The 25,072-nt window shown below is 35.4% G+C and overlaps 1 protein-coding gene across 6 annotated transcripts in view; it reads right to left on the minus strand.

Moving 5' to 3' along the window:
* The window catches only part of MEF2C (myocyte enhancer factor 2C), a 127,227-nt gene extending 102,643 nt beyond the window's left edge, over positions 1-24,584 (minus strand). For 3 of the 6 annotated variants that reach the window (XM_026067396.1, XM_026067430.1, XM_026067379.1), the window contains exon 1: positions 23,989-24,580. The gene's annotated coding sequence lies outside the window, so the exon portion shown is untranslated. Of the gene's footprint in view, positions 1-23,988 lie in introns of all 6 variants that reach the window. The other 3 variants (XM_026067439.1, XM_026067447.1, XM_026067419.1) reach the window with 2 other exon arrangements.
* Between the last annotated feature and the right edge of the window lie 488 nt (positions 24,585-25,072).

Below are 25,072 nucleotides of genomic sequence, written 5' to 3' on the forward strand. Positions count from 1 at the left end.
TGAATATTAATGTAAACTGTCACATAGCTTTTCACTAACTGCATCTCTTTTTACTTTTTACTGAAGAAAATCAGCCCACTGTTGTGGCTGTGGGGTTTGTATCTGCATAGCAGGATTATATGTCTTGCACATTATGAAACCAAGAAGTGAGGGGGAAATATATGCATTGCATAGAAATGGTGGCTAATCTCAGCAATGCTGCATACTTGTTGCACTGCGCTGTGACTCCTTTTAATTCTCACCTGTTCAAGGAATAATGATCAGTAATGATAAATAATATAGTTCTACATTCTTCAGAAAATACATGGTACAACTTCAGCTCACTCTGTCTCTTGCTCTCATCAATGATTCAGTCTGAGATTATGAACAGATTCCCTTGACTGAATTATAGCCTAAAGTCCCTGCTCTGACTTTTTGCATGCATGCACATATTTCCCTCTTGCTGTCTGTGAAAGGTAAATGCATTAGTTACACAGAATTGATTGGAGAGGACAACACATTGAAAATGTGTAATAATGTTCCAACTTTTGTGTATATAAATTTAAGAAACATTGCAATGTAAATAAATGTTATATGTAGTATCTTAAGGAGATGAAGCCTCCCTTAGATTCAAACACACAGATATTTTTGAATAACAGAGGAGGAGCTCTAACTTGGTCAGTCATCTAATTTCTTTGTAACATCAAGTGTCTTCCACCTTAGTATCTGAATTTGTGGTAATGCCCATGACATCACTCCTTTTACCTCTACCTTCTGTTTTTGCAGTAGTGCATCTCCTTTGATGATGGGCAAAATTCACTTTTTTGGCTCTTCTTACACCAAAAGATGAAAAAACCACCCCCCTCTCCCCAATTCATGTGTAGTACTGCAGATTTAGGTCACTAAACACCACCATGTGAACTTGTTAAAAATAATGATAGAAAAAGACTCCGGAAGTAACCTTCACTGATGCACTCCATCAAATCCCATGGTACTATGAAAAGCACTAAGAGAGATCAAAAGAGAAACAGAGAATTGAAGGTCCTGAGCAATCGTTTGTTTGAATACATTTGTTCCAGATAAGAAGGAAGAGGAACAAGAAAACATGCATGCTGTTGTTAAAGGGAAAACCTTTTTCTGTCTAATATGCTAGAGAAATTGTTCAAGAACAGTTCATCCTTATACAAAGATTACTCATGTAATGCTGCCAAGGTCAGGGTCAGCCTGGGTTATCAGACATGGACTATTAAGTGCCAGACAAGCAAGTTAAGCTGCCTTCATTCCCCTTTCTGTGCTGCATAGCAGCCAATTTCTAATTTCATGCTGAGAAATACAGGTGAGTGAATAACAATTTCCTAGAATTTAGATATAAGAAGTGTTGCATTCTGACACACTTCTTTTTCAGCTGTATAAATTCAGACATATGTAGGACATAAATCCCTGAAGAACAGTGTCCTAAGTATTCAATCAAGAGGGAAAAATCATACAAAATATTGTCATTTTTAAGAATAATTTTGAGTTAGCTCACTGTGAATATTTTTCTAGTATTTATTTACAAACAATGACATTGAAGCATATTATCTATTATTTAATGTAGCAATTTCACGCTTTTTACTTACAACAGTGTTTTGGAAAACAGTCTGGGCCAGAACAACACATTATTTAGAAATGCTCTGTAAATTATGCTGCATATCTGTATCTGTAATTTATCAATATCCTTCATTGTGAGCATTGGGTACAGCACGACTAATAATGAGTAGTGTATTCATACTGGTTATTCAATCCCTAAATTGTAACAGAGCTATTTCTGTACTTTGAGTAAAAATAGATTAACATATCTCTTTTACAGTTTTGTATCTAGGGAGAATAAATCATAAAGCAAAATAATACACGACATTCCATGATGCGACAATAAAATTTGCACATAGGAACCTGTGCTATTAAAAAAACACCACATTCTTTCGGGATTGTGGTTCAAGGCCTAATGATTAAGAACAAGTTACCCTGAAGACTATCCAGTAATGAGGAATTGTGAATTCCCAGATTAATAATGTGCAGTACTTTTGGATTGTTTTATGAAATATTTGGGCTAAAAAGTTCCCTGGTATTCTCTCTGACTGTAATCCTTTAGAACACTACTAAAAATAACAGGACAAAAAACATGTAAAAAAAATAATCTATTCAGCTGACCGAGCTGGACAAGAATGCTGCATTGAAGTTAAAATTAGAAACATCTAAATATAATGAAGTTAGCTGCAGGTATGCATGTCAACATCCTCTATTTCCTTGTTTTTTCTGGAAATTACTAATTTGTAAAATTTGAGTTAAAAAACAACAGTGGTTTTTTTCCTCTTAAGAATAGCTTGCACTTTGCATTAATATGTACAGTCTAGAAAATGTTCTGAATTCTGACAATTTTAAGCAAACTATTTAAATAACTTGCATCCATAGAGTACCTTTAAACTGAAAGGATTTCAAACGATTTACAAACACACCATCCCACCATCCAATCATGTGAAGGCCTGGGGGGGGGGGGCATTTTACTTGATGCAAATAAATCTGACATCGATAGAACTTCCAAAAATAGTAAAGTTGAACAAATGTGTAAGTCTTTGCAGTATTATGGCTTGTAGCCCCAAACCCACAAACATAAATGCATGTGCTTAATTTGAAACACTTGAATAGTTCACTGAAAGCTGCAGAACTGTTCATGTAACTAAAATTAAGTACACATGTAACGGTTAATATGAATGAAATCACAGAGGTTATTCTTGTATCCCAATGAGTGAAGTGAGGCAGTGAGAATCTGAAATCGAGTGCATTAGAGATGCAAGATCAAATTTTTGATGTAGTTCATAAACCTTTGGTGGGTACAAGTCACAGACATCTGAAATGCAGGCACTACTGAGGTGATTATCAGTGTATGGAACAGTTTTTAGAGCAATATGGTAAAAAAAAATGTACCAGTTGATTCCACAGTGGAATTCAGGGGGATGAAATGCAATCATTAGACTGAAAATGTAGACACAATACTGAAGAAAAAAACCCTCATTTGTTGCACGAAGTACAGTGTGAATGCCCACAACAGTAGGATCTATCTAATTTCATTGCAGCCATCTACATTTGGCACCCAATCTAAGCTTCCTCAAATGTAGGCCTTCTTTATCATCGGTGGAGAAAATTAGGCACCGTATAGACATAGCCGTAGACATCTCACCAAAATTACACAGACTGTAATAGAAGTAGCAAGACAAACAAAGAGGATTCCTTTCCATCCAAAGCTTAGCACAGCTCAAGCCCTAGTGACTTACACTGCACAATGGGAACATGAAAGGAACAAACCCTTACACAGAAAAGGAATAAATATTCAAACACATTTTTTTTTAGATATTAAATATAATAATGGCCAATGTGTCCTGTTTAGGTTACCAATTATATTTACTTACTGTGTGTCTTAACATGGAAAAATTTGTACCCTTATTATGCAATATGAAACTCATCATTAAGAAGTCACTATCAATAATATTCATTGTGATATTTTTTAAAGTCTTCCCACATTACACCACTAATGTGTTTAGGTTACTCTACAAATAAGGAAATGAAAAATCTTTTGAAATTAAAACCCCAACAAAAATTACTGAGGGCAATCGTAATAAATATGGTCCTATTAGGAATTATGCTGAAAAATAATAGTGAAGAAAAAATAAGTAGCCAAAAATTTAAATTTAATTTTAGTGTTTTCTGATAAGGAGATATGGTTCAAGACAGATTTCCTGGGGGAGTTCCTTAACTGAAGGCCTATCACAGCAAAGGACATAACTTGCCAACCTAAGATGTGATGCTGAGATTCCTAAAATGTGCTATGGGGGTGGTGATATCTGTCAAGATGATATTTGTGGAGGAGTTCTTGAAAATAGCCAGGATCTAAACCATTAAGGTTTTCAAAACTAAGAGAGCAAACTTTAAAATCAAACAGCTACTTCACAGCAGACAAAGTAAATGAGTTAGGGTACAAGGAGGGTGATCATATTTGCTCCAGACAGGAAGGGAGTGTGTCAGTACGTTCTGAGCAGGCAGCAATGAACAGAGCTGAGCTGCTGGAAGCCTTTCTAGGAGGGAATTACAATAATCCTCTCCATCAAGAGGGCATGTGCTGCTGTTATGAGGTCGTCACAGGATAAATAAGGGCACTGTCTGCATCAAACGCACAGCTAAAAAGACAGTTTTCAGTCTCATTCACTGCACAGATCTCCACAGAGGAGAGGGGAATGAACTGGACATCACAGTTTTTAGCACAGTTCCCTACTGCACTCACATCCCCTCAGTCAGTAGCGACACGTGAAAACAGAGAGCAGTCTCCTAAAGATGACAAACACACACCGGTAAGATTTGTGCTTTTGCTGGGGCCAAGACAGAGGAAGCTGGCAATATTGCCTGCACTGAAACAGAGCTGCGTTTGTGGAATCCCGGGAGCGAGAGACATACGGTTCCTTATCACTAGGACTGTGCCGAAGTCTTTGATATTTAGCATTCCTGCGATGCCCACCGAAAGCACATGCACTTCATGACATGATTCTGGTGCCTGCCAAGCTAACCTTGAACTTCAGCACTGTTCTAAAGAGCCACAAAATATTTTTATCATTAATCTGATATTCTGCATAACAAAATAGTTAGCTAATGCAGGCATGAGGCTTGGCATTTGTACTGTAATGTATTTGATTTCCCCACACATGTGCAAGCACAGATTTCCTTGCATTTGTGCATGTTGAATTGGACTATAAGCTGAAAAACGTATTGTAAGTAATAGCATACCAAAACTCCTTGTAATCTTAAATCATAAAAACATTAAAATATTATCATTATTACATAAATTTTCTAGTACATTTTATGAAACAGTCACATCTTGAAAGCATGTCAAATTATTCACATTACCAGTGAAATAAAGTATTCAAACTTACACATTCATTGGCCCCCAATGAGCAATAAATCACTTTCTTAAAAGAGAAAGCTTATGTGATGTACATGTTGTTGGAAACTTCTAGTAGCATAATTATTAAAAGTAACAGCTTGTACCCCTACAGCCTGACCGAGTTTGAAAGAAAGTTCAGAATGGAGTGGGGGAATTAGCTGATGAACTTCTGTCAACTATAGCAGTAGYCTTCATGAATAATTCAATATATGCCCCATTCCCTCTATGTCTCAACAGACTACCAGCTGCAGCTCTCAAATGACAAGTGGGTTTTTTTTTCAGAAGCTTCCGAAAATAGTATACTGATTATAAAATAACATATATAATATAATATAATAAAGTTTTTCACTCCCTGCTTTTCACTTCTTGCTTCTGACTTACCGTAACTAGTGAAGTTTGACAGCAAAAGGAGGAGTTTTCTGAATGGATTTGTATGCATTATGCAGGAAGTATACAGAATCATCTGGGAAAAGAATTGAGGTCCTGTACTAAGGATATGGTGCTTTGCCTTCAAAACAACCCCTAACAAAACCACATAATTCACCCAGACTAGTGTGACCCCAAAAATTCACAAAGAATTTTTTGCTTTGTACATAAAAGCTACAAATAAGCACTTTCATAACATCAGTCTTCATGCTGGTTTGGTACAAACAGGAAGAAACTTTCTGGTCCAAAGCTGTTGTGCAGAATTAGATATTTTCCATAATGTTCTGTATTTCATACTGAAAATTTGGCACTTCAGGATGTCAGGAAATTCACAGAACATGTTCAGTGAATTCTCTGACATGGAACAGATTTTCTCTTGAGCTAACAAGGCTTCAGCAAAAGAGAAAATCTTAAGGAGATTGTAGCACAATTTCACTGATGACATTGCAATAATGTACCGGTACTGCCAGTACCATCAGTCCAGCTTAGGTGGAGAAATGGCCTTCACTGAATATCTTCTCAGACTTCAACAGTTTAGAAAAGAAACTGAACAACTGTATTGTATTGCAACTGTATTGAAACTGTATTACGCAGAACTGGCAAAGGAACCAACACTAGGCAAAACTCTAATCACTTGGTCACTCAGAAAGAGACCTTCCACCATCGTCAGGCCTTATAACTTAAAGAAGGGGATCTCTCAGATAAGTATGCTTAAATAATTTGAATATTTTTCAGTACAGTGAAAAGACTCTTCAGTGGCATTATGTAACAGTGTGTATTTAGGGAAGGAAAACACTAGCTTAATATAATGTTGAAATAGCTATGCACATAGCTGTTTCCTGATTTACTGAGAAGCTACTGTGTGCAGCACTTCTGTGGGCAAAATCTTTTTGATGATACGGGCTGAAGGATCAGCTTGTTGCTTTGCAATTTTTTTATATAAATAGTATATAATCCTTCTGTCCATGAGCCAGCTTCTGTTCATAGGAAGTGTGCTCTAAGCACAAAAGAAAAACTTTGCCTTGCATGCCCTGGATATACGCCATAAAAACTGAGCAGATAGTGAAGATTTGAAGGTGATCTTGTTGCCAAGAGATAAACGGAAAGGTTTCTTTAGCTTCTGTTTTCCCTCCTTGTAATGAACTGTTTCTATTCTCAGCTCCAGAAATGCCTTGGCTCTTCTGKTTCATCATAATGACAAGATCCTTCCGTGGTTGAGTTGCCCAGTGGGTCTTGTCTAGGCATCACTTTAAGTGGGATGCAAATTATTGAACTGCTCATTTGAGTAAGAGTTTCATGCACTTAATTTTTTTCAGAATTGGAGTCCTGTCCCCTACTCATACCTTTTCATAAAAACATAAATTAGATTATATGATGAATTGCAATTCATATTGTTAATCATAACACAAAATACTGAAGAGAAAGGTGTTGTTTTACTCCATCAAAATAACATTTTCTGTACAGTGGGAATCTGTACAGAGAGTTACAATGTGCATTACAGTTTCAACTGCTTACATTTCATTTTCAACAGTTTAGTTTTCAAACAATCTAAAACAGAATTATAAGACTTTGGAAACAACAAAGCTATCTGTCTGTTCTTATTTTCATATTTTTTAGCTAACAGAAATCAAAATTTGGAACAGCTATTGAGACAGTGTATTTTTAAGCTTAATAACACTGCCAATTTCAAAAAATGTCAACACGATATTAGATAGCTTAAGAAATCTCTGTCATTTATGCACTTTTCAAGATAACTTAGAAGCCCTCATACCAAAGCGCTACTTTGTCCATAGCCATCTTAACACAGTTAATACAATTAACTGTTCTGAATACTATGAAAAATATATTCAAAAATAATGTTAAGACTCAGTGGTCAATTCCGACTCCAACCAGACAGCCCCTTTCTCTCCTAGATTATGGATGAGCATAAGTTCTTCTAGACTGACATGTAGGTAAGACATACTGGGGCACACAGATAAAAAAAGATACGGGCATTTTTAAAGACAAAAAAGTCCCAAAACAAATAGTGCCTTCGGTAGGGGCAGTACCAGCCTAGGATATACAAGCTATCATTATTAGAGTCACAAGTCTCTTTGAAGAGCCCTAGTCATGACGAATACATTTTGGGGGACAGATCACATCACAAAAATAGGTTGCCTCTGCTCACGAAAGGTCCACATCTAAGCTGATACAGAGAAAAAAATGCTTCATACCACTACGGACAGTAGTCCCCTGAATCAGAAACAGGCTACTGTCAAGCCATTGGAAAGTATTTTTAAGTGAAAAAGCTCACACTGTCCATACCCTGTGAACTGCAAGAAAATTTAATTTATCAGTGTTGCTTCTACCTTAATTTTCTAAAGCATAATTATACAACACACTAATCCCTTTCATGAGATTTTTAGCTCTTTTGAAGTTACTGTTAACTGTGTAAGAAAGCATAGAATGTAAATACGTACATGTGTATATTTTTCTTATACTCAAGCTCAAGACCTACCTACCTATCCTATGTATCTGTTTATACAGATATCTCCACCCAAAACAACACTGGGAGACTGAAAATATTATTCCCTGTTCTAGAAAGATGAAAGTAAGGAATGGAAAGCTGAGCTACCTAAAACTGATAGCATCTATGGAAAAGCAGCTCCCAACCTAGTTATTTCTGCTAATCACTTGATCAGCTTTCCAATGGATTTTTTTTTAAGATGGAAGTTATTAACTACGTATAAAATGTGGGGAAAAAAAAAATCATCTTGACTGTTTTCTTCTTCGTGATACATCTACAGCTAAGTTCAGCAGTGATGTCTGAAACAGATTCTGAAACCAGTAAATTTATGGAAGGGAGTGCTATAAAATAAATCCTCAGCTTTAGAATTTATCATCTGGTTTGTCCAATCTGGAGGTGCATAAGTTTCATCTTTTTTACTATATCAGGTTCCAAGTAGGATCACGAAGTACCAGGCAAACAGATTTGAGATTCTTGTACTTAGCATTTGGATCCAAAAAGAATGTATTGCTATGCTAAACTGCAGTTCAATTTATAGATTGKTTTTTTTTTACAACAAAGTATAATTAATATGCTTAAGTTTAAAAGAAAGTGCTTTAAAAGAAAACAAGATAAATAAATGTTGACATAAGGATAGGGGGTTATTTTCCACAGTCTTTCATTTGGTTTTTGGCCTTTTTCCTGAAACTTTGTAAAGGGATGTCAATTCTCATAACATATATTAGGATATAAAATCTATCGTTTTAGTAATGTATTAAATTCTAACATTCATTTTACATAGGCCAACCTACTAAAAGGTGTGCTAATCCTACTGTAATCTTGGTCTTAAAAGTGTAATAGCTAAGTGGTAACTATTAACATTTTTGGAGCTGAGCTAACAACCTAGTAATCAAGGCAGAGATGAGCATAAGCAACCTTCTGAGCAACCTACTTCCCCTTAACTTTCTTTTTACTTTATGTGTGATAACTGATACACTGAAAATATTCAAGTCTCATGGAGAAAAATATATTAATGATTTTGATCCAAAAAAATTTTTAGGACTAATTTAAAAAGTCAGAATTATTTGCAGAAACTCTAGAAAGTTCCAGCTTGTAAAAAAAATAGTATTAAAAATATCAGCAATAGAATCTGGAAGCAGCTTACAGTCATCTTTTAGTCCAACCTGTCTATAAAACCAAGGAAAAAAATGTTTGGGATACTTACGTATATCATTCCCATAGACACGCACACCAAATATAAAATTACATACAACGAAAATACTAAAAATCATGAATTATATTTCTATGCCACGATATAGAAGGACCACAAGTCTAGAACAACAGAAGAAAGACTTTCATTTTATAAAGTAACTGTATACATGCGAATAAAGAGCACCATGTGTTTATGGACTGATTATTTTTATGAAGTCTAACTGTGGAGAGACATTTTGACAGTTTTATTTACAGTCAAAGGCATGCCCAGAGGCATGCAAGCATAGTTTGAAAACCGTATATACACATACACATATATATACACATACATACACGTATTATATATAAAGCACGCATCTATATATGTATGTGTACATATGTATAAATATATACGCATGCTCATAGGAAGTGATTTTAAGAAAAAACACAAGCCTAACTAACATGATGGTCAGCCCACCACTGCATATTTCTGGATAGCCTTTTCAACATTTATATGCCACCAAGAACACAAAATCTGAAATGTGATACCCAGGATTCAGTGTTTTAAGTATACAAAAGTATATAAAGGCACTCCCCCAAAAGAAATAGTGTATAAAAATATCTTCTTAAAATAGAGATAAAAATTCTTTAAATATATTTAATTTATGTTAATGTATATATGAAGCTACTTCAGATGCAGCCAAGTCACTAAGCTCATTAAATCAGTCTTTGATTTTGGGAATTAATGAAGATTTCCACTGTTGAAGAATTAATTTTTTAGCTATCAAGAAAAAAAAAAAGAAATCCACAGACATCATTCCCTCTGAACAAAGTGTAGTTCAAAGATGGAAGTTAGATCATTAAGGACGAAAATAATAGGATTACAGACAAAATCAACTTGTAAAACAAATTCTATTCTTTAATAAACATCTAGCATGCCCATACATATTTAATGTTAGCAGTTTTTTTAACAGCTGGAGCTGTAACCTTAGCAGCCCAGTGTGGAATTTACTACTGTTATCCATGTTCTCGTAGTGGTAGAGGTAGAAAGCAGCAAAGCACTAATTCAAAGTTACCTTTACCACATTTGAGCTGTTGATTTATTTTCCACTGGCAAAGACATAATGGGAGCATCCCATCACACCATAAACACTATTATTCTGGTTAGACACCTTCCATAAAGTTTAACTAACACACTAACTCTTGCTACTGAACAATGAGAACAATTGCAGGACATTCTTAATAGCAAAACTATCTGTATTTCTTTTTCTTCCACCTTCTTTGTTTACCTTGTTTGTTTATACTGTTAATTCTTTAAGACAGAAGCTGTCCATTAAAGCGTATTTGCACAGCACCCTAAACTATAGGCCCTGATCTCTGTTAGGACCTGTAGCTGTTACCACAATATGACAATAAGTGGCAATGATAATAGTTTTTAAAGATTTTTTTCTTCAGGCAACCAAGTATAAAATTTTACAGACAGACAGAGAGGTTTGTTGACTGTAGTGTGATGATTTTCTATATACATTACTGGCAATCTATAATTCATAAAGTAGGAATTTATAAAAGTTAAGACATTAAACAAATGCCCAATTTAACTTGATGCAGAGTAGCCTGGATAAAACCCTATGACTGTACCATATGTAAAAAATAAAAAGAATGCATTTATTCTCAGTTACTTTTTAGAAAAGAGAACCCTGTACAAGCGACTACAGCAGCATGTTCTGTCACATTCTTTCTATAAACTGAGCCCTGTCAGTGACAGCTAAACAGATTGTGTGCATCTGCTGGGAAGGAGCCAGATGACAGTGGAAGAAACACACATGGATGCCTTGGCACAACAACTAAAGAAGAAGAAAATGGACAGAAAGAAGCAGAAAGTTCTAAACTTTAATTAAAATAGTCTCTCTAACAAAAGTGAAGTTATCTAAGAGTCTGTTGCAGACTGCACGCTTTACTTGGTAGTGTAACTTTGTAAAAGAAACTACATATTTATACTGTACATTGTCTTGTTTACTCCCTACAGTACTCATATGGCCACCATTCCCATAGTGTCTGGGTGCCGTAGAATTTGCTTCAGGGAAATAGCACCCTCATTTAACAGTCAAGGATTTGACGCATCCACAAAGTGAACTCCTCATAGTCATATAAAATATGTTCTGGAAGAAGGAGTTAAATCCACACCGCCCAAATCCAGGCTGCCATCCTAAATGCTAGAATATCCTTCCTGCGCTTAGTTATGCTTTCAGCCAAAAATGTTGTTATAGTTAAAACTGACATTAAACAAATTCCCTTCTAGTACTCTAGCATTACAGAACTAGTGAGCCTGACAAATTAAATTAGCACAAATGGTGGCTGAGTCAGCTTTGCTGTTCCTGCTTGTAGCCTCTCAAGTTTTACTGTTGAATATATGGATTGAGAGCCCAAGACGGCTCTAAAATGGATCAATGAGTTACGGTCTTCAGTACAGAACTTCCACTACAAATAATGATAACTGTGTAAGCTCATGAAAAAGCAGAATCTGTTCTTCACTAATGGTTAAAAAACAATCCCAGATATTGACTCATCATGTCAGCAGAACTGCGTACTTATACTCAGGAATGAATTTAGGAATTCCGCTGAGTCTCCAAAATCAATCTTTTATTCTAGGTATTATGGGAAAGTCACATCATTCCCCTTTGGTCAATCCCTTGAAGRTAGAATAAATAGACATGGAATGTTTGGATTTTTTTGTTTGTTTGTTTGTTTTAAAGAAAATAGTATTCTAATTACAAGGACATATAAACTCTTCTGAATTTTACACTGATACCCAGTTTTGCCTTATATATCAGCAATAAGATGTGACTGCCAGCTGAGTAAAGATTAGTATAGCACCTAATGGTCTGAACAGCAAAAGTCATCTATTTAGAGCATCTGGAAGCCTCATGAGGCCAACAGTTTCAGCCTGTTATGTATTCCATATGCAGTGATTGTCTAATATTCTCATGGTATTTCAGAATCACATTAGCAAAATGGAATGATTTGATATGTTTGAAACTCATATATATCATTACATAGTAAAATTACCATCCAGCCAAGAGAAGTCTATACTCCCCTAGCCTGCGAGAAGGTCTAGAAGAGCACCTTGAAGTTCCAGCTCATTTCAGGAGGTGTGAATGGCAACCACAAATGTACAGGCTATAATCCTCAAATGGGAACTTTAAAAACTTTCTAAGTCTGCTTATGATGCTCTTGATTAAAGAAATAGTAGACCTCTACATATTCTCCTCAGTACCGTAAGTGTGGTCTGGAAGAGAAGATAAGGAGATCTTGTTTTGAAAAGTTCTATTCAAGTGGTACTTCTGTTTCTAATGAGTTTGGAAATGGAGTCAGAGTGGAACTGAGAAAAAGAGGTGGATATTAATTAACAGAATGAATGATAATTCTGTATAAAAAGCAGCTTTTAGTAGGTCATCACATCAAGTCAGAATACATGAGCAAAGGACATAGTTTCATGTATTCGATTACATCTGTAATACTGTTAAATAAACATATTAATATTTGTGTATGTAAGTTCTCTTTGTGAAACCAGAATTTCACTATTATAGTGGAAAGAAAAGGGAAAAGCAGCACAATTTTACTGCCAATAAGCTATTTCAAGATCATGTAGCTCTTAGACAAATACTAGGCAATAATGAATATCTGCACAACTTTTTAACCAAAGTTGTTATTCTTCTTCACTTATTCAAGCAAAATAATGCAGTCAGGAAGTCAGGTTTGGATTCACACACATATATTCAACACAGTAACATTAACTGTCCAAGAAACTGGCTGAAGAGGCATGTGTGCTAGGCCACAAGGTCTTTCCTAAAGGACCACCCAAGCTCCACTGCAGATGACCAAGATCGGCCATGTAACGGCTATTTTTGAACTATTTGTTCTCATAAAGGTTTATTTAACATTCTTGGATACCCTGAACAATTTATCTCACCTTGAAAATGTGCTTCTGACTCAAACAACCTATAATCAATCTGTTAGTCATTTATAGTATGCTCATTGTCCTCATATCCAAGCTCCCCTTCATGTTCTTAACTCCTATCCCTAGATTTCACAGCTCTGCTAGGCATAGTATGTCTCAGTTCAAGAAACAAACTCAAATGAAAGAATGAGACTACTAAAAATTACCAAAGGCTGACACTGAAGTATTTGTAAAAGAAGGAATTTCACATATTTAGATGAGTACATGCCTAAATGCAAAGATAAAACAAAAGGCACTTTCTTCCTTATGCATTACGTTTTACAAAGAAAAATCAGACTTTTCAGACAATGTAATAGGAATTAATGCACGGAAATTAGGCGCTTAAACTAGTTTTAAGCTGTATTACAGACTAGAAACACAGAAGGACTTGTATTTTTGAGTATGAGTGAGAAAAGATCACAAGAGACCAACTCGATAGCTAAGGAGCTTTGGCATTCCAGTGGAACATGATTCAATTACAGCACTTCATTTGATGAGTATTTAATTATCTATGCAAAAATGGGATGACATCAAAATGGGAAAGGAAGAGCTTTCTTCCAGAATACTCTAAAGCCAGCAGATTAAGGCACTTTCCAGAAAGAGAGAATTGTATTTTCTGTGAACTGCTCCAAAGAGTAGGAAGGATTTCAAATCAGGTTTTTCAAATCCTGAATTTTTGCTGTAGAAGTTAAACCAGCGGTTATTAAGAATTTATACACTTTATCTGGAGACATGGATTCCAGTAGACAAGAGGACATGTAGCAAAGTAAAACTTAAAATCATTTTTTCATCTAGCCCTAAGTCCTTTCTAATCTATGTAGGTACATCCTGGCACCCTAAATAGCTTCTACAGCATCTCAGTGAAGTTGCCAGTTTTCATCCCTGTTTTGCCCGTGGAGAACTGAGACTCATTGCATAACAGATTTGCACAAAATAAGTTTGTAGCTGAATATAAAATTAAATTTAAAGGTTTGAGTCACTGTCTTGCATCCTATGCACTGGACTATTGTGCAGCTTCTGCACTTTGCACACTTTTTCGCTTTGCTTCTCTTGCCTCAAATACAGTAGATGAAGCTTTTCAGGGATGAAAATTAGTGAATTCACAAGTTCAAGATATGCAATATATTGTTAAAATCTGCCTTTTATTGTGAAGTTTGGTAACTCATATTAAAGGATTCCTTTTCCCAGTCTTTCTGGAAATCATCACTGATGGGTTGCATGTGGCACTGGGTATTATCACATTCAAAAACGTTGTTTAAAATTTGGAGCACATTTTCAGAACTGAATTTATGGAATGTTCACTTTGTCAATAAAAAAGCTGTATTTTAATCTCAGATATATAGTTGAGATCACTGTATATTTAAAATGTACTCTGTGTGCACACACGGTAGTAGATTTTTGTTTAATCATTTTGCATTTAAGATTAGCATTTAGATCAACATATGAAAATAGAATGCTGCTGCAAGTCTTTCTTTGCAAGTATCAGCAGAGGAATCTTCACAAAACTATACTGCTCCAGTTTTCTTTGTGATTTTAAAGAGATCTCTGAAATATCTACTTTGTATTTTGAACTAATATCTATCAAACATGGAAGCTCTATTTTTAGGATGATGTTTAAATTATAGAGCAATCTTCTGATGCATTAGTGGAACAGCTTCCTCTTTCCAATCACATCTGGAAAACAATAGAGTGAAAGGAGAGAACAAATACTTTCTTCCTGAGCATCCTCAAAGTTACTTTTTATCAGAAATCTGCAGAACTACTCTACCATGTCCTGTTTGGGGTAGTCAAAGAACTGATGGTCTCACGACAGGTTTCTCTTTAATCTTATACGGAAAAATGTGGTAGAACATAGTGCTACTACTTTTCAGACAACATTTAGTGACTTGTAACAGAAGGCAGCACCAGAAAATCACCACTTGTCCAGACACATGACAAGTACTGCTTTTCAAAACAGACCAGAATATTTTTGTGTCATGCCTCTTTGCTGCATCATGTATTGTTTCATTTTATTATTCATTTTATTATTTTTATTTATTTTATTAAGTGATAGAAAAAAATGTTAAACAAGGAAGACACTCTGCTTCCATCGAGAAATCCAGGTGCACTCAGAGAAGTATTCTTCTGCAGGGTTAGAAGTAGGAAAAAATCCTAACAGTAAAAAAACTCCATGCAAAAATAGCATTTCTTCTATTACCCTCTCTGCATCTGTCATAAGGATTCACATTACAACTATGGCCACTGTATCTTATTCCTCATACATTTTTTTAAAATATGAACTTTCCAGAAAGATAACACTCAGTAAGCCATGCATTCAAGAYGGACCATTCTGCTGATCATCAAAGAACGTAATACTAAGCCCATGACAAATAACTACTAGAAGCATAACTGAACTAATCATAATTTTTTTGGATGGGGATTTAAGCACTGGAACTTGTACTGAATATAGACCCTCATTTTGCCTTGTCAATAGCAAGTTTAAGAAAAAAACACAAAAATATTACCCCGATTTTCAACTTGCATACCAAGAATGTTATAAAAAAGGTAGAGGAATATTCTTCTGTTTGTCCTGTACATATTTTTTTTTAATTGTAGCATCAACAATAAAACAGAAGCACCAGATACGTAGCTGGAATAAGTCTATTCTGTTATCCCAGTGAAGATATGCAGATTTCTGCCTACCACGGATAAAGGTAGGCATTCTCCATCTCTGTACATAAAATCACAGGCAGTTCTGCTTTAATTAGGGAGCTTGCCAATCATTCCATCATGCTTCCTTTTAAGAAAAACCTGGAATATTATTTTCTAGTTAATACACATTTTCAAAATACAATTCTAAATTATTTCCAATTGCTAACAACATGTCACATGTAAATAAAAGCACTAGTAATTCATCTGCCCTGGATTACTTTTTTTAATGTTCACTTTTAAGAACTTTAATGAAATTCTGTTTCATTCTACTTAGTTTCAAATGAGTCTACCAGTCTGTAGGCTCTTACTAATATTTAGGGTCATATTTCTGATCTCTAAAATTTATGTATGTGTGTTTTGGATAAAGCTGTATTTTTTGTGTGCCACTGCAAGGATGCATTCTCTGGTTCAGTATTATAACATATAAAATATGTGTTGTGTAGAGGTTTGGATAAGTGTGCAGTTTCACACATTTCATATATTACAGCGAGGTAATAAGCTGACTTTTTCTCATTATACTGTTTCAGCAATCCTTATCCGCATCTTATACATAAGATAAAAGAAAAACAGACTACTTTTTCATCAGTCTGTGGGCAAAACAGGATTTCATCAAATACTGCTTCAAAGATCAGTTCCTCATATGTATAAAACACATTTAAGCAATCATTATTATTATTTTGTTAAAACTGTTGCCCTATGTCTGCTATAATTAAGGCTTATTCGTAGCAAGCCGAATTCTATACACTTCAATAGGAAATATGTTTGAAGAAAGTCTGCAAGATTAAGGTTTCAAGTTTGACTACAGTTTATTGTCCACTCTCCTCCGCTTGGATACCATCTTTCCAAACACTGCAGAGCAACATCCGTCCTCATCTTCCTAAGAGCCTTCCTCCTTCACGTTCATTCTCCTGCTCCTCATATTCAGTACAGACAGGAGCTACATTCAAGACATAGATGGATAGAGATAAAGCAGACCTGAGAATGAGTGAACAGAATATACTGTCTCCTGGTAGTTTCTCCAAGTATTCTCAAAGTGTACTAACTTTTCTGCAAGCAGAGGGGAGCTCCTGGCAGCACGCACCCAAGGCTAAGCTGCCAGGATGAAAGGGTCGCAGGGCCAGTGCTGTCGGAGGGTTACAAAACCTCAGTTTCCTGTGGTTTCCCTGAGACCCACCATCTTTAGGGACAGCTTTTACACCTAGCTCCAATGAAATGATTTAAAATAATCTCCAGTGGGAATTCCATATGGAATTTTTAAATGAAAGGTGCCCTTCTCAAGCATCTTGCACTGGTAGATACATTCTGGAACACATCTATGCTGATCGTTCAACAACTAAGAGTTACTGGGATTAAAATAATGCACCATTATTTCAAATAGAATGACATACCACAATGCCTTTGTCATAGGAGGAAGAATTTATTAGAAATTAAATAAATAGCACGTGCTAGTATGTTACTTGTTATTTATATTACTAAAAGTAACATTTCACGTGGACACTGTTCTGCATTATGTTTACTTTTGCAGATGTGTTTTATAAACAATTTCACAATCCTTCCTCCTTGTCCTTTGTACATATTTTGCTAACAGCTATTGATTGACTGCTTAAAAGTAAATACTGAAATTTAACTGAGCATGGGTTCCACAAATGACATGCATCCTGTATCTATAAAAGCAAACATAAATAATGTTATTTCTAATTGTGTTTGCTTAACTGTACATCTTGTGATTATGGCATGAGAAATAAAAGACAGTAATGTTCTACATGAGTTCCTTACAGAAACACATGCATGTGGTTAATAATAATTTTCATGAAAAACTTTACTTAATCAGTTATACAGTTGAAGAAATAAGAGTCGGAAAAGACCTGCTGGGTTGAATTCTAAGTTTTGGATGAGTAGTGCTTTATAACCTGGGAATGGGAAGCATAGGATTTTTATGCCATCTGTTCAATTCCATCCTTAATCTGTGGACTGCCCTATGGTTAACTCAAGGCTGGGATTTTGATTTCCCAGGACCTACTCTGTTGGCAGCGATCTCTGAAGCTCTCTATGCTCAAACTCTCGAAGCCCTCTAATGTCATGGAAGGTGGCAGAAGGCAGAGATAAGCACATCCACCCTGCTGAAGCAGCTGACTGTTAGCTCACCTGTTTTAGGAATTACAATAGGGACCCAGGCTAGCGACCTGGATGGTTGGATTACTGAATCCATCTTGCAGAAAACTTTATTCCAGACAATATTCAAATAAACAATTCTCAAATATTTGTTCCAGACAGACCTGTTTCTAAATAAGTCAGATGATATACTTCTACACTTCTAGAATTTCCTAGGATGTTTTTCTACAATCTAAATGTGTTTTGCTAACAAACAAACAAAAACAAACAAACAAACAAAAAAGAGCAGCTTAGTGAAGGTCTGTTTAACTAATGATTCTATATTTGAACTGCCTTAAAGATTCTTCTCTATGCTTCACTTTACTTCTCTTTCAAATTTACTTTCTCTTTTCAAGAGAAGAAGCAATGTAACTAACTCATGAGAAAATTCTATTGCTTTTGCATGTTAGCTTTCCTGACTGAACAATGAATGCCATTTGCATACTCTGAAATGCTTTCAAGATGCAAGAAAGTTTACACGGTAGCATACTGTCCGATGTTTAGTGTCTTAAATAAATGGCAGATCCCCAAACTGTCTCCTTCCAGTTTAAAACTAATGGGGGAAAAATGTGCTACAAACATGGGTGATGGCAGAGCACAATCCTAAAACCTGCATTTTTTACCTATTCTAAAACCGAGCACCAATTCACAACTGAGATCTGCATGTGTGGATTTAACTCTCTGTATTCAGTGGGAAAAAATCTAAATTTACCATATGTTCATTGAGAAGAAGCCACAAATTTTCATCACTCATACAAACTGGTAAACTTATGATTTTTGATTGTAAAATCACTTAATTTTTCTTTGAAACTTGCTTAGTGGAACAAGTATCTAGGAAACCCATTGCTTTTCTTGAAAGTCTTAGAATAATAGGTTATATTTCTGATGTCATCATTAAATTGATCTCATACATTACAGAAAAATGTGTGACATTAAAATGTGCAAAAGTGCTCTCAGCCTTGGCTGCTTCTTTATCCCGATAAGACTCTACCTGACAGTTCAAATACACAGCCACGGCCCATAAGTTATACTTTGTCACACTGATGCCTGGCAACTTTTTGAAAATTACATTCTCCCCTCAAAAAAAAAAAAATTCTACTGTTGCATGATATAAATCTAATATAATTGAATGTTTTTTCAGGTATTCATAAGTTCTATGGCCAGACTGAACTTGTAAGAAAAGGACACTATATTTCAGTCTTTAGCACTCCAAGCTCTGTTTCAATAATTTACACACACAAATTCATTTTCAGAGGTACTGGACATCCACTTCTACCATCGAAACTGTAAGGTGCACGTTTTGCACACTTGAAAACTTGCCTAATACAGTTTTCTTGCTTATATGGCATTAAAGTAACCAAGAACATTTACAGAATATGACAATTTAGCTATTCTTTAAGGACTGTAGTGAGCGAGCATGTCTCTAAGTAGCCTTTTTCTTTTTCATTTTACTTGGCTGTGAGGTACTTTGGGTTATTTCAAACACCTGTATAGCTGCATTTATTGCCTATTTCCAAGAGCTAACTTTTGGAAACACTATCCTACCAAAACTTCTTAAATTCCCATTTGAGACCCATAATATGTTGTTGAAAAGTTAGTCTAATGAACATGGGAAACAAAAGGGAAAAAGAAAAGGAGAATGTATGCTACGCATGATACAGACTTTTCAAAATACAGGTAGACAAAGCTAGAATCAAAGAAAATTGAAATGTGCTTTGTAGTGTCCGTTAAGATGAAATATCTCAGTTTACAGGAGTCTCCTGTCTGATTATAATAACACACACAAAATTAAATGCATAAATATTAATTTTATGTATCACATAAGATGAAGGCACTGAAAAAACAATATTTACATTTATGGGTGACTCATTAATGTTTTATTATGTGAAACACTAGGAGGCATCAGTTGGGTAAAAAAAAAGAGTTTTTTTTTTAAAAAAGGTAAGAAATTAGCATAGAAACAATCATCAAGGAAGTTTAATACTCCCAAATCTTAAAGGGTATGTGTTATAACTAAATTATGCAAATAGCTAAAACTCTGTATTCTCATTGATATGAATAAAGGACAACATTTAATTTGCTAACTATTTTCAGGTCAGAGTATTATGTTCACAGATACAACACAAAGTATAGTTGTACGTTATATTATATTTTTAAATATAAGAGAATAGTTCTAAACTAAGATGGCTTACTTGTTCCTCAGTATAATACTTTTTGATAAAACTGCAAAACATTGACACCTTTTATGCACTCTCTTCTGCACATATGGTCTTAACAGGGTAAGTGCTGTGAATTTAGTACAGTCTTTTGAGAACTTTTAATTGCTATTGCAGGATATCCTCTGGGCACAAATGTTCTTAAAAATCCCAGGATAATCACCTACTAAATTTTAAATCTATTTTCCAAAAGTGGTGAATAAACAGTGTTTTTGAAAATTTGTATAACAGCGCTACAAGTGGCTCTTCCTTTTAGTATCAAGTCATACAAACCTAATAATCTCAAAATTGAATTTTCCTTGCTTTAAATTGCATTTAATAATGACTAAGCAACAGAGTTATAGTTGTCTTATAAAATAATCAATTGAAATTGAAGTGTGCCTTGCCATGCTGCAGCAATCAGCTTTTATCTCTCCCCAATCAAAATGGCATGTGAACTGCCTAATCCTTCTTTTGTAAGGCACATAAGACTTTGTTGTCACTGTTGGTTTTGTGAATCGCCTCTGTAAGCTGGTCTGATTTCCTAAAGATGACAGATCCCAGTGAACAGACAAGCTCTACTGCACTGCAGTCAATGAGACAGTGAGATTAAGGTGGGGGGGCTGAAGAAACCAGCTTTTAATCACCTGTCCACATACAAAATTGACCATCAGTCCTGAGAAAATTACCTTAAAGCTGGTCAGAAGAGTGAAGCAATTCCCATATTTTAAAAATAGAAAATTAAGAAATTCTCTTTTTTTCCCCAATTTTTCACTTGCACCACCAGTGGTACTTGCTGACCAGAGTTCTTTTATGCCCATTTTGCTTTTGAAATAAGGTGCAAAAACCTGTATTTCCAGCCTTTCAATATACCAGAGTACTAACCCTAATCTTAAACCTAAAGTTTTCTAGCTGTTTTGAATTACATAGTTTTTTTATGCTTTATACATGTCTAAATTGCTGTAGAGTGTAAATGTGGATGTAGAAAAATCTCCCTGTTAATATTACACAGGAAGACTTAAAAAGCTTAAAATATGTCACAAAAAACCCTGCTATGGTTATACGTCAAAATGCTGAAGCAGAGATAATAAACTTTTTGAAATTATGTAGCACTTTATTTATGTTCCTCTTCATAACCAGTGTTTTCAAAAGAATTTCATTATATGTTGTCTGATTTTTGGATTAATTATCATGTAATTTAGAATAACTACGTCCAACAGGTAAAAATGGAGTCAACGTATCATAAAACAAGTGATCATTCTTTCAAGCATCTAATGTCAGTTCATGACTTCTTGCTTAATGAGACGTAGAAATACTCCTTAGCTCTCTGTGAAGATGAACTGAACTATTTTGCTGAACAATAAATTAACCTGTTACAGAGAAAAGTAAAATAAAAAGAAACAAAACTGGCAAAAGTATTCAATCCACAACTCCTGTTTAGTTCCTAAGTTGCTATGTAGTTATATTTACCTACTAAATAGCGAGTTACTCAACTCACTATCAAAATCTGTCAGAGGTAAACTTTTCAAAAAAGCTTCAGAAAGGTTCATTTCTCTTTGTCTAAAATGCATTAGATATTTTAAAAAACAGCACTGTTTAAGATAGATGTGTCTCTCTGTTTTCAAATATGCATGTTGCAGGGCCACAAATAAAGGGAGTTTATAAAAAAAAGAAGACTATATAAAGTTTTAAGAAAAAATTATCTGACTACTATAATGAAAGAAACCTCATAGTAAGTAAGTATGTGTATGATTATCCATATGACACTCCAAAATTAGCAGCTCAGGAACATAATTCTAAAAGATTTAATCTCACACACTATTCATCATTTAGTACCAATTCCTACAAGACTTTTAAGTCCTGTTTCCTTTTTTCTTGGTCAAGTAATCTTAACAGTATACAAGCATATCTGACTCCTACATTCATTTATAAGGAAATTGAAAGTGATATTCCTTCAATCTCTATCATAAGAAAACTGTGGGACAAGCACTATGTTTAGGTCTTCTATGGGCCTGATCCTGCAAATTCATGTGACTTGTCCATTTTCACACAAGTAGTCTCAACATTATCAGTGGGGCTAGTTGTGTAAGTACTGTTAGCGTGAAAGAAGGTCTTCATGTTCAAGCCCTAGAATTTTCCTCTGATACTATGTAAGGTATATTAGTAAAAAAATATATATATACATCAAGTTTCAAAATAAAAGGATTTGTACTACAAGGAACGCGTACACACCAAACTAAGGGCCATTCTCTTAAGTTTTTACTCAAAGAAATTTTCCATTACTTCCAAAGGGACTTAAGAGTGAGCAGAGACTTCACTATTAGACTCGATATGAATAATGTGTTCATGAATGTAGAAAGAATACATCTAAAATGTAATATAATACATGTATTTTAATAAAACTGATAAAGTAAAAAACTCTTGTGGATTTTTTGACTTCATATTAGGTTCCTAGAATCATGTAACAAAAATAATATACAAAACAACAAATCCCCAAAGTGGTCAATTGCCTGAGTGTTTGAACTGGAAATCAGAATGTAATACAGAGGTTAAAATCGGTTCACAGGTGGTTATATTTCCATGCCCTGCCAAGCCTCTAGGGATTAGAGTTATTATACACCATATAAACATCTTTACTCTTCAACCACAATACCCTGGAAAGTGCCAGTAAAAAGAAAACTAGTCATATTTTCATCTAACACAATTGGTTTACCATTCATCTTGCAATACTTTTAAAGTAAAGATATGAAACTAGGACATTTGCCATTAAGCTCGTCATTAGATATGTGCTAGGAAAATTCATTTTGTGTCAAGACAATTCTCTTTTGATCATCAGTGAAATATTGGCAAAGTGCCTTTCTCTGCTTAATTCTCTTAAATCTTTAGTCTTAAGCTGTTTATTACAGTATTTGATTTTAGGATACAGGTATTTGCTAATAATAATTGGTATATACAACAGAAGAAAATAGAACTCTCCTATAAAAGACAATATTTAAGTTCCCACAGTGATTCACTGAGTTTTGCTTTGCACTGTGCTTTTTTTTTTTTTTTTTTTTAGAAAGGAGTTATTATCTTAGCTTTATACTTGTTTTGTTTTTCAAGTTGACAGAAGGTCACACTAAGTTTTATGGAAAATGTAAGTATTACAGTTACATACAGCACCAAAGGTCTTATAAGTGCCTCATTTATATTAAACTTTATCTTAGCCCAAAAGTAACTGTACCACAACTAAAATAACCAGTTCTGTAAGGCTGATTAGCTCTACTTTTTCATGTTAAAAAATGTAAAGATTACTTAAAGTACTATGTAAAGACCAAAGCATATTATTCCAATAGAGGTACAAAGCATGTCTTAAATCTCCACAACAATATAAGGAGTCTTTCCATCTCAGACTTAAGCATTCAAACGATAGATGCACAAAGTTAAACACTTAGAAGCATGCATTGCCTAAACTCAAGAACTGAAGAGCTATGATACAATGAAGTTTAAGAGCACTTCACTCTTAAACTGGATTGTTTCCTTAGTCTGATAAATCAGGGTGCAAGCACTACAAGGTCATAGCATTTGGTGAACTATTAAAACCAAATAAGCTTCGAACACTTCACAATATCAAGCATACAAATGACGTGAACTAACTTCATCAAAGTTTAAACACTTATGACACTAATAGGGACAAGTCTGCAGTAATTTGACTAGACAGCAATTTAACAATGTTACTTGTCTGAAAAGTTACTTTTAAGCAATTGACAGTGCAATCATCCACTTAAAAAGTCTGCAAGCAACCTCAATCCCAGTCCACATACACCGACTGACACATTCTTCAAACGCAATAGGAAACGTACACGGGGCTTCTGTACAATGCCCACTATATTTTATTTTAATGCTGAATTTCACATGTACTTACATAATAAACATTTAGCTGTTTAGATGATCAGGCTAGTCCTTGAGATATTTTCCTTTCTTAGGAAAAAGAAAAAATCCTTTTACTTCTTCCAGCCTTTAAATATTCGCCACCTGGTTCAACATGCAGCCTCCTTGAATCACACACACAACCTTCAAAGTCAATCCAATAAGCAGCCAGAAGATGTCTGGGGTGTGTGTGTGTGTGTGCTTGTGCGTGTGTGTGCAGCGTGGAGGAGGAGAAAGCGGCTGAGCTGTTGGTCGGATTAAAAGTAACCGGACTCGTCCTGAAAGCGTCCAGGAAGGAAGTGACAGTAGGCGAATGGGAAAAGGAGAGCAGCTCACAGCCTTYGTAACATCGCGGAGGGGAAGGGGGGAGGCAAGGAAGGGATTCAAACTACACGCCTGATGAGGTGTCCTTTTCTGCTTCTCTCCCTCTTCCTCCCTTTTCTTCTCCTTCTCCGTGTCTCTATTTCTCTCTCTCCCACAATCCCAAACGAATGACTCTCTCCTCCCGAGCTGGAGAAATAATCAGTTTCACTCTTGCAAAAAGGGGGCGGGATCAGATCCCGAAAGCGTTTTAATAAAACAAACATAGAGCAGCAGCAGCGGCAGCAGCTCCTTTCCTTGCCCCTCTAGTCTAAACTAGATTGATAAATTACTCCACTACACTACTTTAATTATGTATATGGTATGCAGAATAAATCACTGAACATCAGCACCTCAATCAAGCACTTTTTAAATGATAATTGCATCTTGGGTGAATCAATCTTTCCATTCCTGACATTTTGCTAATTTTAGTTTTACGGTGGGGGTAATGGCACATGCCACACGCAAACCTAATGACAATCCTTTATTATACAGAGTGAAGACAACACGGCGAGCCGGTGCATATTTTCCCCCTTTTGGCGAGGTACAGTAGCAGGAGGACGTTAGCAGCACTGCGAGAACCGAGAGAAAAATACAGTCTGAGGCAGCTCGGACGCAGGCAGAGCAAACGCTGCCCGCTGAATTTGTCGCCGCTGAAATACGAAAGGCCGCCCGGTGCCCTACAGTGGCGACACTGGCCAAGGCAGCCTGCGCCGCCT

The sequence above is a fragment of the Apteryx rowi genome, unplaced genomic scaffold, assembly GCF_003343035.1.
Source record: "Apteryx rowi isolate R43461 unplaced genomic scaffold, aptRow1 scaffold_104, whole genome shotgun sequence".
Lineage (NCBI taxonomy): Eukaryota > Metazoa > Chordata > Aves > Apterygiformes > Apterygidae > Apteryx > Apteryx rowi.